At 36.9% G+C, this 13,017-nt stretch overlaps 1 protein-coding gene across 2 annotated transcripts in view; it reads right to left on the bottom strand.

The window, feature by feature from the left end:
- atp8b3 (ATPase phospholipid transporting 8B3) overlaps positions 1 to 5,526 on the bottom strand; it is a 74,298-nt gene extending 68,772 nt beyond the window's left edge. For both annotated transcript variants that reach the window (XR_007936529.1, XM_028816446.2), the window contains exon 1: positions 5,356 to 5,526. The gene's annotated coding sequence lies outside the window, so the exon portion shown is untranslated. The remainder of the gene's footprint in view (positions 1 to 5,355) is intronic.
- Between the last annotated feature and the right edge of the window lie 7,491 nt (positions 5,527 to 13,017).

Here is a 13,017-nt window from a genome sequence, read left to right as displayed (position 1 = left end):
AATTCAAAAATATTGTTAGGTTTTCAAGAATGAACTTCCAGTCTCAGGTCCACTGTTAGATTTAAGTCTGGACTTTGAAGAGACAAACACCAAAATTTTAATTTGCCCAATGGAGGCTGGGTGGTCTCGTGCCTTAAGAACCCCTGCAGATTTTAATTTGTTTTCTCTAGCCCCATGGAGTTTTTTTTGTTTTGTTTTTTCTGTCCTCCTGGCCATCGGACCTTACTTTATTCTTTGTTACTTAGTATTCATCCATCCATTTTCCAACCCGCTGAATCCGAACACAGGGTCACGGGGGTCTGCTGGAGCCAATCCCAGCCATCACAGGGCACAAGGCAGGAACCAATCCCAGGCAGGGTGCCAACCCACCGCAGTTACTTAGTATTGCCTAATCTTATTTTTATATTTTTCTTTTTTTCCTTCTTCCTCTTGTAAAGCACTCTGAGCTACACTATTTGCATGAAAATGTGCTATAGAAATAAATGTTGTTGTTGCTTCTTTTGAACTTTTCATTTTTGGACTTGCTTTTGTTCATTGGATCATTGTCATACTGAATGACCCAACTGCACCTGCTTCAATTTTTTTCTCTGATCTCTTTCCTTTAAACTTGGCATTGTGTGCTTGTTGAGTCTTTGTGTTGGTAACTTGACTTAATGGTAAGGATCAAAGTAAGTGAAGAGCAGGCTGTACTAATGCCTGGCTGTATTAATTCAGTAGACTTTAATTACCCCCCTTAATTAAGTTGATTATAATTGGGGGCAGTTACTTTTTCACACAGTGGCACTTTTTATAATCCTTTGCATTAGATCAATAAAATAAACTTTAAAAAGTTACTTGTTCACATAGGTGCTCTTTATCTCATGTTAGATTTTGTTAGAAAATATGTGTTAGGATAAAGTGGGTTGGAAAATGGATGGATGGATGTTAAGCATCAAAAATTTCAGTAACAGGAGAAATCAAACAGAATGCAAATGCCTTTTCACGGTAACACCTGAACTCTTACACACACTTACATTACATCTACATTGCACTACTCACACACAAACTGTACCTGCACACACTCTGAATACTGACTGGAACATGCATCTGCACTTTATGGAATATGCATCTGCACTTATAAAACATTATCTGTGCAATAACTGTCATTTGTACTTGCTGCTCATTCAACTCATATTGCTCTATAACTTCTTTTAAAACATACACATTTTATTTTATATGACTTGTCTATTTTTAACTTGTAATCTTTTTTTAAGCTTTATTGGATCTAGGCTGAGTGACTTGTTTTTCTCGTCATACACATTTCATTGTATGTTGACCCTGTGTTAACCTATATATGACAAATAAACCTAAACCTAAACCTAAACCTAAACCTTTCTTTGTCCGGTTCATGCAGTTTCTGACTTGAACTCTTTTAGTACCTTACAATATGTCTACTTTTCCATTCACTACTTGTTTTATTTCACATTTGGCATTGAAGGGTGCCAGCCAAATGAATAGAGGAAAAGAATTACAGTGTGTTTTCAAAAATGAAATCTTTAAATGTTCAGTTGTAATATAACTTGATGTATTCTCCAGTCTGATCTCTTTCTATTCCCTTTTCCTGTATGAATGAGATTTAATGTACTCTCCGCAGAAGTTCAGTGAATCCTGAGTGCCATTTTTTTTGTCTAGGGGTTTTGCTTATGTATTTTTTTTTTACTTTGCTGCTGAGTCTTGGCGCTGCCTCCAATGAGGAAATGGCCAGAGAGTTCTCACCTCTAAATGACTACTCCCTCAGGTTTTGTTACGTAAAGCAGTTCATCAAACTAGTGGCCTAATTGTAAAAATGTTGCATTGTTAAGTGTAGTTTGTGACCTATCGGTTTGCAATTTAAATTAGCTCTGAGGCTTTCTTTGTGAAAGACATACAGTATAAGAGAAATGATGTAATGAGGTTTAAAATGGCGAGTAAACAGTATCTGCATTTTGAAGTTTAAATGAATAATCAGCTTTGTAAGGACAGCTATTTTTTTTTTAAATTTCCGACAGTCTGTATTTGATTTTGGCTCTAAGTTCACTCATGAATCATTTGGTTTTAGTTTAACAAATAGAAAATCAAACTTTGTGTAAATTTTGAATAACAAAAAGTGCATTTGTAAAACTAAGAAGGGTGTATTTATTTGTTTTACAGTGATGCTCTATCTTAAGTTATTAATGCTATTTTTATTTGTTTTAAGTATTGTGCATGTATAGTAGTAATGTTTAGCTATCTTCATAATGTGTGTACTGAGAAAAGATTTGCATTTAGTTGAGCTATTGGGTTTAAAACCTATGAAAATATTACTACTCTGGCATTTTGTTAGTCTAATTACCTCTGATTATTACTTAACCATACATTAAAAAGATAACTTTTGTTTTTGCAATTGTATGTTATGATTACAGGCGGAGTGCTGGCTCTAAGGCTAGAGATCTGTGCCGGCAATCGGAAGGTTGCCAGTTTGAATCCCATAAATACCAGAAGTGATTCCACTCCATTGGGCCCTTGAGCAAGGCCCTTAACCTGCAATTGCTCCATCCAGGGTATGATGTTAACCTGCATCCAGGTCCTCCAACTTACAAGGGAAAATTTGGGGGTTGGTGGCAGGGTTGGTATTTCAGCCACTGTGAAAAACCTCCCACTGTTCCATTCCATTTGAACTGGTGTGATGCTGAGGTGTCACCCATAGCACGGCTGCACTTGGGTCCTAATTTGGGATCCTGAGGTGGTTTGTCATGTGGTGGGTGCGGCAATACACTGTATCAGTGCATATTCCTCACCTATATTATGATTATCCATAATATGCCATAGCCTAGTTGCTACGGGAACACCTCTGTGACACTTGTGGCCTTTTGGGACAATGTGAATACACTAGCTCATTAACACTGAACTTTCAATTAAATGCTCCTGGATTGTGGAACATTTGCAATATGAGAAGCTGAGGTTGATATTGAATTCCCTGAATGCAGGGCCTTTATGCTTTATGATAAATATGATCGATATACAACTATATCTATCAATGCTCATTCCAAAGTAGGAATTGTGTTCATTTTTTTTAGTTCAATATTTTATTTTATTGTGACAGATTTTGGCATGTACAATCCTTCCACCACCTCCATTTTAATAAAGGTTGTTGAAAGTGTGGAAGTTTCCTCATGGGCAATTTTTTTTTTTTCAGTGTAAGTGTGCCTCTTCAGAGACACATAATGGTGCTTAGCTAATGTTCGTAATAAAGTCAATAAATCTCCAAAAGAAGATGGAGGATACACCTGGCTGACAAAGTAAGTGAAAATTTAAAACATGATCCTCGTTATGTTCAGTACATCTATCTATCTATCTATCTATCTATCTATCTATCTATCTATCTATCTATCTATCTATCTATCTATCTATCTATCTATCTATCTATCTATCTATTATATAGTGGCTTTCACATCTATCTATCTGTTATATAGTGCGTTTCACATCTATCTATCTCTATCTATCTATCTATTATACAGTGCCTTTCATATCTATCTATCTATCTATCTATCTATCTATCTATCTATCTATCTATCTATCTATCTATCTATCTATCTATCTATCTATCTATCTATCTATCTATTATACAGTGCCTTTCATATCTATCTATCTATCTATCTATCTATCTATCTATCTATCTATCTATCTATCTATCTATCTATCTATCTATCTATCTATCTATCTATCTATCTATCTATCTATTATATAGTGCCTTTCACATCTATCTATCTGTTATATAGTGCGTTTCACATCTATCTATCTATCTATCTATCTATCTATCTATCTATCTATCTATCTATCTATCTATCTATCTATCTATCTATCTATCTATCTATCTATCTATCTATTATATAGTGGCTTTCACATCTATCTATCTGTTATATAGTGCGTTTCACATCTATCTATCTATCTATCTATCTATCTATTATACAGTGCCTTTCATATCTATCTATCTATCTATCTATCTATCTATCTATCTATCTATCTATCTATCTATCTATCTATCTATCTATCTATCTATCTATCTATCTATTATACAGTGCCTTTCATATCTATCTATCTATCTATCTATCTATCTATCTATCTATCTATCTATCTATCTATCTATCTATCTATCTATCTATTATACAGTGCCTTTCATATCTATCTATCTATCTATCTATCTATCTATCTATCTATCTATCTATCTATCTATCTATCTATCTATCTATCTATCTATCTATCTATCTATCTATTATATAGTGCCTTTCACATCTATCTATCTGTTATATAGTGCGTTTCACATCTATCTATCTATCTATCTATCTATCTATCTATCTATCTATCTATCTATCTATCTATCTATCTATCTATCTATTATACAGTGCCTTTCATATCTATCTATCTATCTATCTATCTATCTATCTATCTATCTATCTATCTATCTATCTATCTATCTATCTATCTATTATACAGTGCCTTTCATATCTATCTATCTATCTATCTATCTATCTATCTATCTATCTATCTATCTATCTATCTATCTATCTATCTATCTATCTATTATACAGTGCCTTTCATATCTATCTATCTATCTATCTATCTATCTATCTATCTATCTATCTATCTATCTATCTATCTATCTATCTATCTATCTATCTATTATACAGTGCCTTTCATATCTATCTATCTATCTATCTATCTATCTATCTATCTATCTATCTATCTATCTATCTATCTATCTATCTATCTATTATACAGTGCCTTTCATATCTATCTATCTATCTATCTATCTATCTATCTATCTATCTATCTATCTATCTATCTATCTATCTATCTATCTATCTATTATATAGTGCCTTTCACATCTATCTATCTGTTATATAGTGCGTTTCACATCTATCTATCTATCTATCTATCTATCTATCTATCTATCTATCTATCTATCTATCTATCTATCTATCTATCTATCTATCTATCTATCTATTATACAGTGCCTTTCATATCTATCTATCTATCTATCTATCTATCTATCTATCTATCTATCTATCTATCTATCTATCTATTATACAGTGCCTTTCATATCTATCTATCTATCTATCTATCTATCTATCTATCTATCTATCTATCTATCTATCTATCTATCTATCTATCTATCTATCTATCTATCTATCTATTATACAGTGCCTTTCATATCTATCTATCTATCTATCTATCTATCTATCTATCTATCTATCTATCTATCTATCTATCTATTATACAGTGCCTTTCATATCTATCTATCTATCTATCTATCTTATTGATTAAGACAGTAAATGTATCCCCAGCCCTATTTCTCACCTGCCATTTGTTATTTCTTGCTGTGAAAATCTCTCTTTCTGGGTCCACACCAGGAGGTCTTCTTTTTTTTCTGTTATTCATGCAGATGGCTTTCCTGTTAGCATAGTTGCCTCTGTTTGTGAGCTCCTCTGGAGAGGCCATGAACAGGCGGAAGCTAGACAAAGTAACACCTCCCAACCTCAGTGGGACTGTGTGCCACACCTCACAAGACAGGTGACCAGCCAGTAGGAGATCTCAGATTTCATGTAAATATTTTAATACATTCCCGGCACTCAAATGTGAAAATTGTGGAGGAGCAATTATGATACATAGCACATAATAGACTTTTAGATGTGATTGTTTGTGAGATTGTAAAGGTAGAGAGGATTAATGAAATGACAGAGCACATCTGATCTACTGGATACTACACACAAGAGGGTACAGGCATTTAATAAAATAAACACAAGGTTGCTTGTTCAATTCCCAGAAAGTCATTTAACCTGCCCTTGTTCTAATTTTAGAGCCATGTGAAGAAAAAAAAGTCTGTTTTCCAATGTAATGGTGGAAAGCGTTCTAAATAAGAGTATCATTTGATTTAATAAATAGAACATTGTAAATAACATAGTCTTATTAATCTTTCAAGCCTGCTTAACCCAGTTCGGGTTTGTCAGAGGCCAAAGTGTATCTGAGGAGTAGGGCACCATTCTATTGTACAGTATATACACACACATACAGTATCTTTCAAAAGTTTGGACACACCCAGAAATGTTCATGTTTTTGATAGAAATGAATTCCTTTTTTATCAAGACACCATTAAATTGATATAAAAATAGAGCTAAGACATGGCTATTGCTGTCTGAAATGACTGATTTTTAATTTTTTGTTCACATGTGACTACAAAACCCCATTTTCAGCAGCCAGTTCTTCAGTGTCTTAATGCTAAACTTACTTAGCTTATCAACTTTAGTTATGGCCAATTGCTAATTAGTTATTAGAGAAATCTTTGTAATTGCATTAGGACTGATGAAACCTGTTGCTCTGTTCACTTGTTGAGTTGCAGGGTACTGGGATTCCTAATGTTCAGTTCTGGGTTCAAAAATGGCTAAAATGAAACCGCTTTCTCAAGGAACATGTCAGCCTCAAGAGGGCACAGATTTTTAAATCAATTTAATATTATCTTCATAAATACTTCACAATGTAGTACTGGATTACTTTTTTCAAAAGTTTCACATTCAAAGGTTTTTCTTACTTGACAAACTTCAACAACATCATACTGCAAGCACCTTCGGCCCCTTTGGTTTCCTGTAAGATATTTAACAATCTTCACAATACAAGGTTTCTCCTGAAAGGTTTGTAACACAATATTTTATTACTAGTGGTTTATTATAGAATTGTTTTGAATTTCTGACAGGATAAAAAGATATAATTGTTAACTTCCTAATTTTTCTGTATAGGTCTGGGCTTTCCATTAAAGATAGGGTGAGAAGCTCAGTCATCCGGGAGGAGCTCACAGTAGAGCTGCTGCTCCTCCACATCGAGAGGAGTCAGATGAGGTGGCTCGGGCATCTGATCAGAATACATCCTGGACGCCTCCCTGGTGAGGTGTTCTGGGCACGTCTAACCGGGAGGAGGGCCCAGGGAAGACCCAGGACACGCTGGAGGGACTATGTCTCCCGGGTGGCCCGGGAATGCCTTGGGATTCCCCGAGAAGAGCTAGAAGAAGTGGCCAGGGAGAGGGAAGTCTGGGTATCTTTGCTCAAGCTGCTGCCCCCGCGACTCGATCTCGGATAAGCGGAAGAGGATGGATGGATGGAGCTTGGTATCATTGCCGCACCCACCACATGACGAACCACCCGGGTTGGGACCCAAGTGCAGCCATGTAACAGCATCACACTGTTCATGTATAATAACCATTAATTTCAGGAGAACATACTCTCTGCATATACCACTCTGAATCCTGGACTCGTAGCTACCTCCTCACTACTTTGAAAATCAAATTATCACTCCAAAACTTTTTGCCATGCATGGCATCTTTGACAGCTCCAGAGGGGTACAAATCTGAGGGAGTAACATCAGGATAATGCAGTGGGTGGTAAGAAACAGTCCGACTGTTTTTCCTGGTACCTTAATGTATTTTCACACTTGTGCAGTGTGGCATCGTCATGCTAAAAGAGAATTTTGGCATAACAGCTTGAAGTCTCATCTTTGTAAAAACTAAGCCAGTTGTTTTTGCATAAGTATTTTCTTAATGTGTAAATAAACAGACATGTGTATTCCATTTTCTTTAAAGAATGCCAGCACAAAAATATAGCAGCAGATACAGTATGTTGGAGTATCCTGTAAATACCCCCAAAATCCATAAAAATGCATCCATCCTTTTCTGCCTAGTGTTTTAATAAGCAAACGGAGACCATATTACTTTTATTTATATAGATTACTTGAGTACTAGGATGTTGTACCATGTCAGCCATTATGGATGTGGTGAGACGTTAAGTAAAATGACATCTTTTATTGGCTAACTAGAAAGATGACAATATTCAAGCTTTCGAGGTAACTCAGGCCCCTTCTTCAGGCAAGATCACTTTGTAATGTATACTGTTGCATAATTTACTCCTGATTGCTTTGCATATACTATATTTTGATGATAGCGTTCTCTATGAAAGAGATTTCAAATATGTAGTATAATAAGTCCATAATTAGGTAAGGGGATGACAGGCAAGGTAACAAGTTTTTTTGTTATTTGTTCAAGCTGCTTGTTTATTTGCTGGTACCTATGTTCTGTACTCTTCATTAATTTGGCTTTACTTTTATCTACAGGAAATGGCCAACACAATAAATATGCCTAAAATATACTTGTTTTGCAATGGGAAAACAAAACAAAGAATTCATGTGGTGTCAAAGAGGATGTGGGTTTGGCTTGTGTGCACCTAATGTCTTGTATTACCCAAGGACAATGACTATTGACATTGAACACTGCAAAAAAAATATATATACTGTATATATATATATATATATATATATATATATATATAAATAGAACTTTTTTGTTCAGATAAAAGCTTGGAAAATATGAAAATATCTTTGAATTATGTTTAGCATACATTTAAAGTGGTTCAAAAAGGCTCAGAGAGGTCACTTTATTGGAAATTTCAGTTACTCCGGTTGTGTAATTTTTCTCTGGCCTTCTTGTTTTAGAAGAGCATTCTGGTTGCCTTTAACTTGAAGAGAGGATTTCTTGTGATTTTTCTTCTGTGCATCTGATCTCTGTCTTTGTGAGACTGAATAATAGCTTTGTGTAAACTTTCAAAAGACCGGTTTTGCTTGTTGTTAAAAACCGTGTTGTTATTTAAAACACTAAGAACACTAAGAAGCATTTATCAGCATGAAACATGAGAGTGCTGTCTAATATTTGACTTTCAATGGTGTCATCAGTTGTGTAGTTCAAGGTGGCACAACTGCGATCACCCAACAGTGGACCCATTATCACACAATTCTACACACTAGGTCAACAAAGTGTATGCCACTCAGCTCTCTTTAATTCAGTTTAGAATCGTGGGGGGCTGGAGCCTATCACAGCAAACACGGGACGCAAAGCAGGAAACACCCTTGAAGAGGCACCAGTCCAAATACTGTATTCACACAGGGTTAGTTTAGAGGCGTCACTTAACATTGAGCAGGGGCCTCCAACCGTTTTTCCCCTGAGAGCTACTTTTACAAAATGAAAATGGCCGAGATCTCCTCGTGTTTTCTAATGTTTATTCTCGTAGCTTAGTTCAACCCAAACAAACTGAATAAGCTTGTTTCGCCTGAACATTTACAAAATGTTGATGTCCACAACTCACATTTTGCAAAAATATTTAGTTCACCTGCAAGTGCATTTTGTACGTCTGTATGCATTTTCTAGTGTATCTCACACTATTGAATTAAAACATGAATGCTGTCAAAACAAAACAATGCAATTCCAAATCCACAGATCTGCCTTCTTCATTTGTCATTTTGTTCCATGTCACTGTGTCACTTTATTCACAGGTCCAGTTGCATGTGTGATGTGTTTTTAGTTAGTCACATGACTAGCACCGAGGTGTACGGTGGAGTGGAGCCACTGAGGTTCACTCTTATGGAGTCATTTCAGTGTTCGTCTGTCAGTCTTGTTCTGAACTTTGACTTCATGACATTCATGTCAGACTCACAGAGGTATGGAGACCCAAACAAAGCAGACATTTTCAGAGCTGATTGCTGAAGATTCTTATAGTTATCTGGCTCTGCTAAGCTCCAGAAATGCTGAGAATGCTGTTGAGACTTTAACTACACGTTATTTTGAAGGTTTACTAATATCTAATATATAAAATCCAATGAGGCAGCATGGTGGCACACTGGTAGTGCTGCTGCCTCACAGTAAGGCTGGGATTGGCTCCAGCAGACCCTGGTGACCCAGTGTTAGGATATAGCGGGTTGGCAAATGACTGACTGACTAATTAAAATCTAATGTCTGTCTCTCTGTCTGTCCATTTTTCACGAGTGAACTACTTAACAGATTTAGATCTGTTTTTTTTCTAGAATTTGCTTGAACATTAGGGTTGATTTTGTGACTTCTGTCATTTCACTACATATCATAGTTCGCTTGCGTACCGATTTATTTGCACGATTCCGAGAGACATGCAGCGGGCCGAGGGGAGGGGGGCCTGAGACCACCTCACTCATTTGCCAGCTTCGGGGTGTGTTACTTAACTCCGCTTAGCTAGAGAACGAGAGAACAATTGAATTCAACTTTGTTTGATATTTAAAATAAAGTGTTACTTAGGTCTTGATGAGTGTGTGCCACATTGACAAGACAGATTGCAATTCAGATTGTGGATCATGATTTTGTGTTAAAAGAATCGAGATGTGATTTTTTGGAAAGATCGCCTAATTTGACTAATCAAGTTTTCAAAGTTACAGCATGTAGGATTCATTAACCCTTTGGCGAGCTACTTGGAAAGGGGTTGCGAGCTACCGGTAGCTTGTGAGCGACATTTTGGAGACCCCTGACATAGAGATACTTAGTGAAACCTCATGTACTCATTGGAATAACATACAGACTCCACATTGACAGTGTGGGATTCAAACACAGGGAGCTAGAACTGTGAAGCAGCCACACTTACTGCTGCTGAGTTGTGCCACCCAAAGAAAATTATGTCTTCTAATTTGTCTTGTTACATGTCGGTTACATAAATGTAAGCCAAGTTAACAGCCTGCGGTTGGGCTGGCACACTGCCCAGGGTTTGTTTCCTGCCTTGCACCCTGTGTTAGCTGGGATTGGCTCCAGCAGACCCCCGTGACCCAGTAGTTAGGATATAGGAGGTTGGATAATGGATGGATGGATGGAAGTTAACAGCAGCCTAATGTTTTCCTGAACAATAATAAAAGCTCATTAGCTGAACACATTTCATCCTGAGTTGCAGGTTTCTTACATTCCCCCCATCTTCTCACAAATTTCTTATTCCAACATGACATACAGTATGTCACGTAATAGCAGTATTTAATAGAAATAAATCATCAGTTTGTGTTCACTTGAGCACTTGGCCAAAATAAGGTGATCCAGTGAATGAGAACAGCTTGTGGATTAGAAGGGCCAAAGCAGGAATGGTGAGGATCATACAAGCAAAAAAAATGGGCACATCCAGGGCAAACCACATCCATATTCAACACAAGTATGCAGAACGTCACCTCTTAAAGCAGCACTAATCAGACCTTGCCTTGAATGGGCTACAACAGCCAAAGATCATGTTGGGTGCCAACGTTGGAAGGGGAAAATAACAAAGCCAGTTTCGAGTGAGAACAGAAGCAATGAAAACTGGACCATTGAGGATTGGAAAGAAGTTGCTAAATTGGATGAATCCAGGGTCCTTGTCCTTTATGGTAATGGGGGGGTTCAGAATGTGTCCACAGTTGTTCCTGGTGTCAGTAGGATGGTGTGGAGCAGACATTAGGCCCAAAACATGTGACACCCTGATACAAAGCATGTAACCACACTGAAAGGGTCAGTGAACATAACTTTGAGTTTTTGTTGCTTCAGTGAGTGGCCTGCACAGTCCCTTGATCTCAACCTTATTGAGCATCTTAAGGATTAGGTGAAAAAGATGTTTGCAACAAGACTGTGCAGCCATCCTATATACAGCAACTGTATAACATAACGTAATGATTTCTGCATGGAATGAAATTCCTGAATGCTGCATCCAGCATCTTGTAGAGTCCAAATCCAGATAAACTCAGGCTCTTCTGAAGCCAAAGGAGGTGCAACACGCTACTAGACAGGTAAACCAAATAAACTGGCAACTCATCCATCCATCCATCCATTTTCCAACCCGCTGAATCCGAACACAGGGTCACGGGGGTCTGCTGGAGCCAATCCCAGCCAACACAGGGCACAAGGCAGGGAACCAATCCTGGGCAGGGTGCCAGCCCACCGCAGGACACACACACTCAAACACACCCACACACCAAGCACACACTAGGGCCAATTTAGAATCACCAATCCACCTAACCTGCATGTCTTTGGACTGTGGGAGGAAACCCACGCAGACACGGGGAGAACATGCAAACTTCACGCAGGGTGGACCCGGGAAGCGAACCCGGGTCCTGGCAACTCATGTATACTGCATATAGTGCCTTCTACAGACTAAAATAACCAGTGTTATTAAAATAGTGCTAACGTTACACTTAATTATTGACAGAATAATAATAACAGAGTCAGCAGGGTAGAATATCAAAACGGTAAAAGGAAAAAGAATCAGACTAAATCATGAAATCATTCTAGGTAATGAGACATTAATGTCAGACTTATTTGATTCTCATATAAATCTTTTACTGTAACCTAGTTGGATGTGGGGAATTCAGCTGTCTTAGAAAAAAGTATGTAGTGTGTACTTGAGCACTACCTTAAGCACAAACGACAGCTTATTCATAAAGAATGGTACCAATTTTCAACTGACATAATTATACATAACTTACTCAGCCTGATGAATATTATAGAATTTAAGAATATTGGCTAGATCTACTGTGAATATTAAGTGGTGAGACCTCTTTTATTTTAGTACGTTATTCCATGGCACTAAATAAACAGCTTATGGTTAGGGGGGCAATATTTATGGGAAAATAAGTTTTGCACTGTTTGTTTCATCTGATGAGTAGAGTTCTGTACTTTACCACAAGAAATTAGTCATCTATTGCAGTCTTTGAATGTTAGTGCTAATGCTGTTAATTACAAACTATAAATACTGTATATACTGTTTCATGTGTGTGCTTATTATGTACTGATAATACTGACTATACTTCTATTCTCGCAGATTACTGAAGCATTACATTAGCTCAGCTAGCTAGCTTGTGTATCTGGTCCACATAGAAGTGATGTAATGGAGTGCTATGTGAAATAAAATCCTCATCTGCTATTAATGGAGAATGGTTTGTTTGGTGATGTGGTGCCTAAATCTTCAACTGTGGCTATTTATTTATTTATTTATCTTTCCTTTGCTGAGAATGTTTAGCTATTTTAAGCATCGCTAGCTACAAGGCCTTGTATGTAATTATTTAATATTTGCTGCCATCTTGTGGCTATTGAATTTATTGCAGCAAAGTTGCTTTTGGAATAAGCGTTTACAAAAAAATAATTTAGTAGTGGATTTTTTCATATTTGTCTAAGACAGT

The sequence above is a fragment of the Erpetoichthys calabaricus genome, chromosome 12 (genome assembly GCF_900747795.2).
Source record: "Erpetoichthys calabaricus chromosome 12, fErpCal1.3, whole genome shotgun sequence".
Classification (NCBI taxonomy): Eukaryota; Metazoa; Chordata; class Cladistia; order Polypteriformes; family Polypteridae; genus Erpetoichthys; species Erpetoichthys calabaricus.
This window is presented reverse-complemented; position numbering and strand designations above follow the sequence as displayed.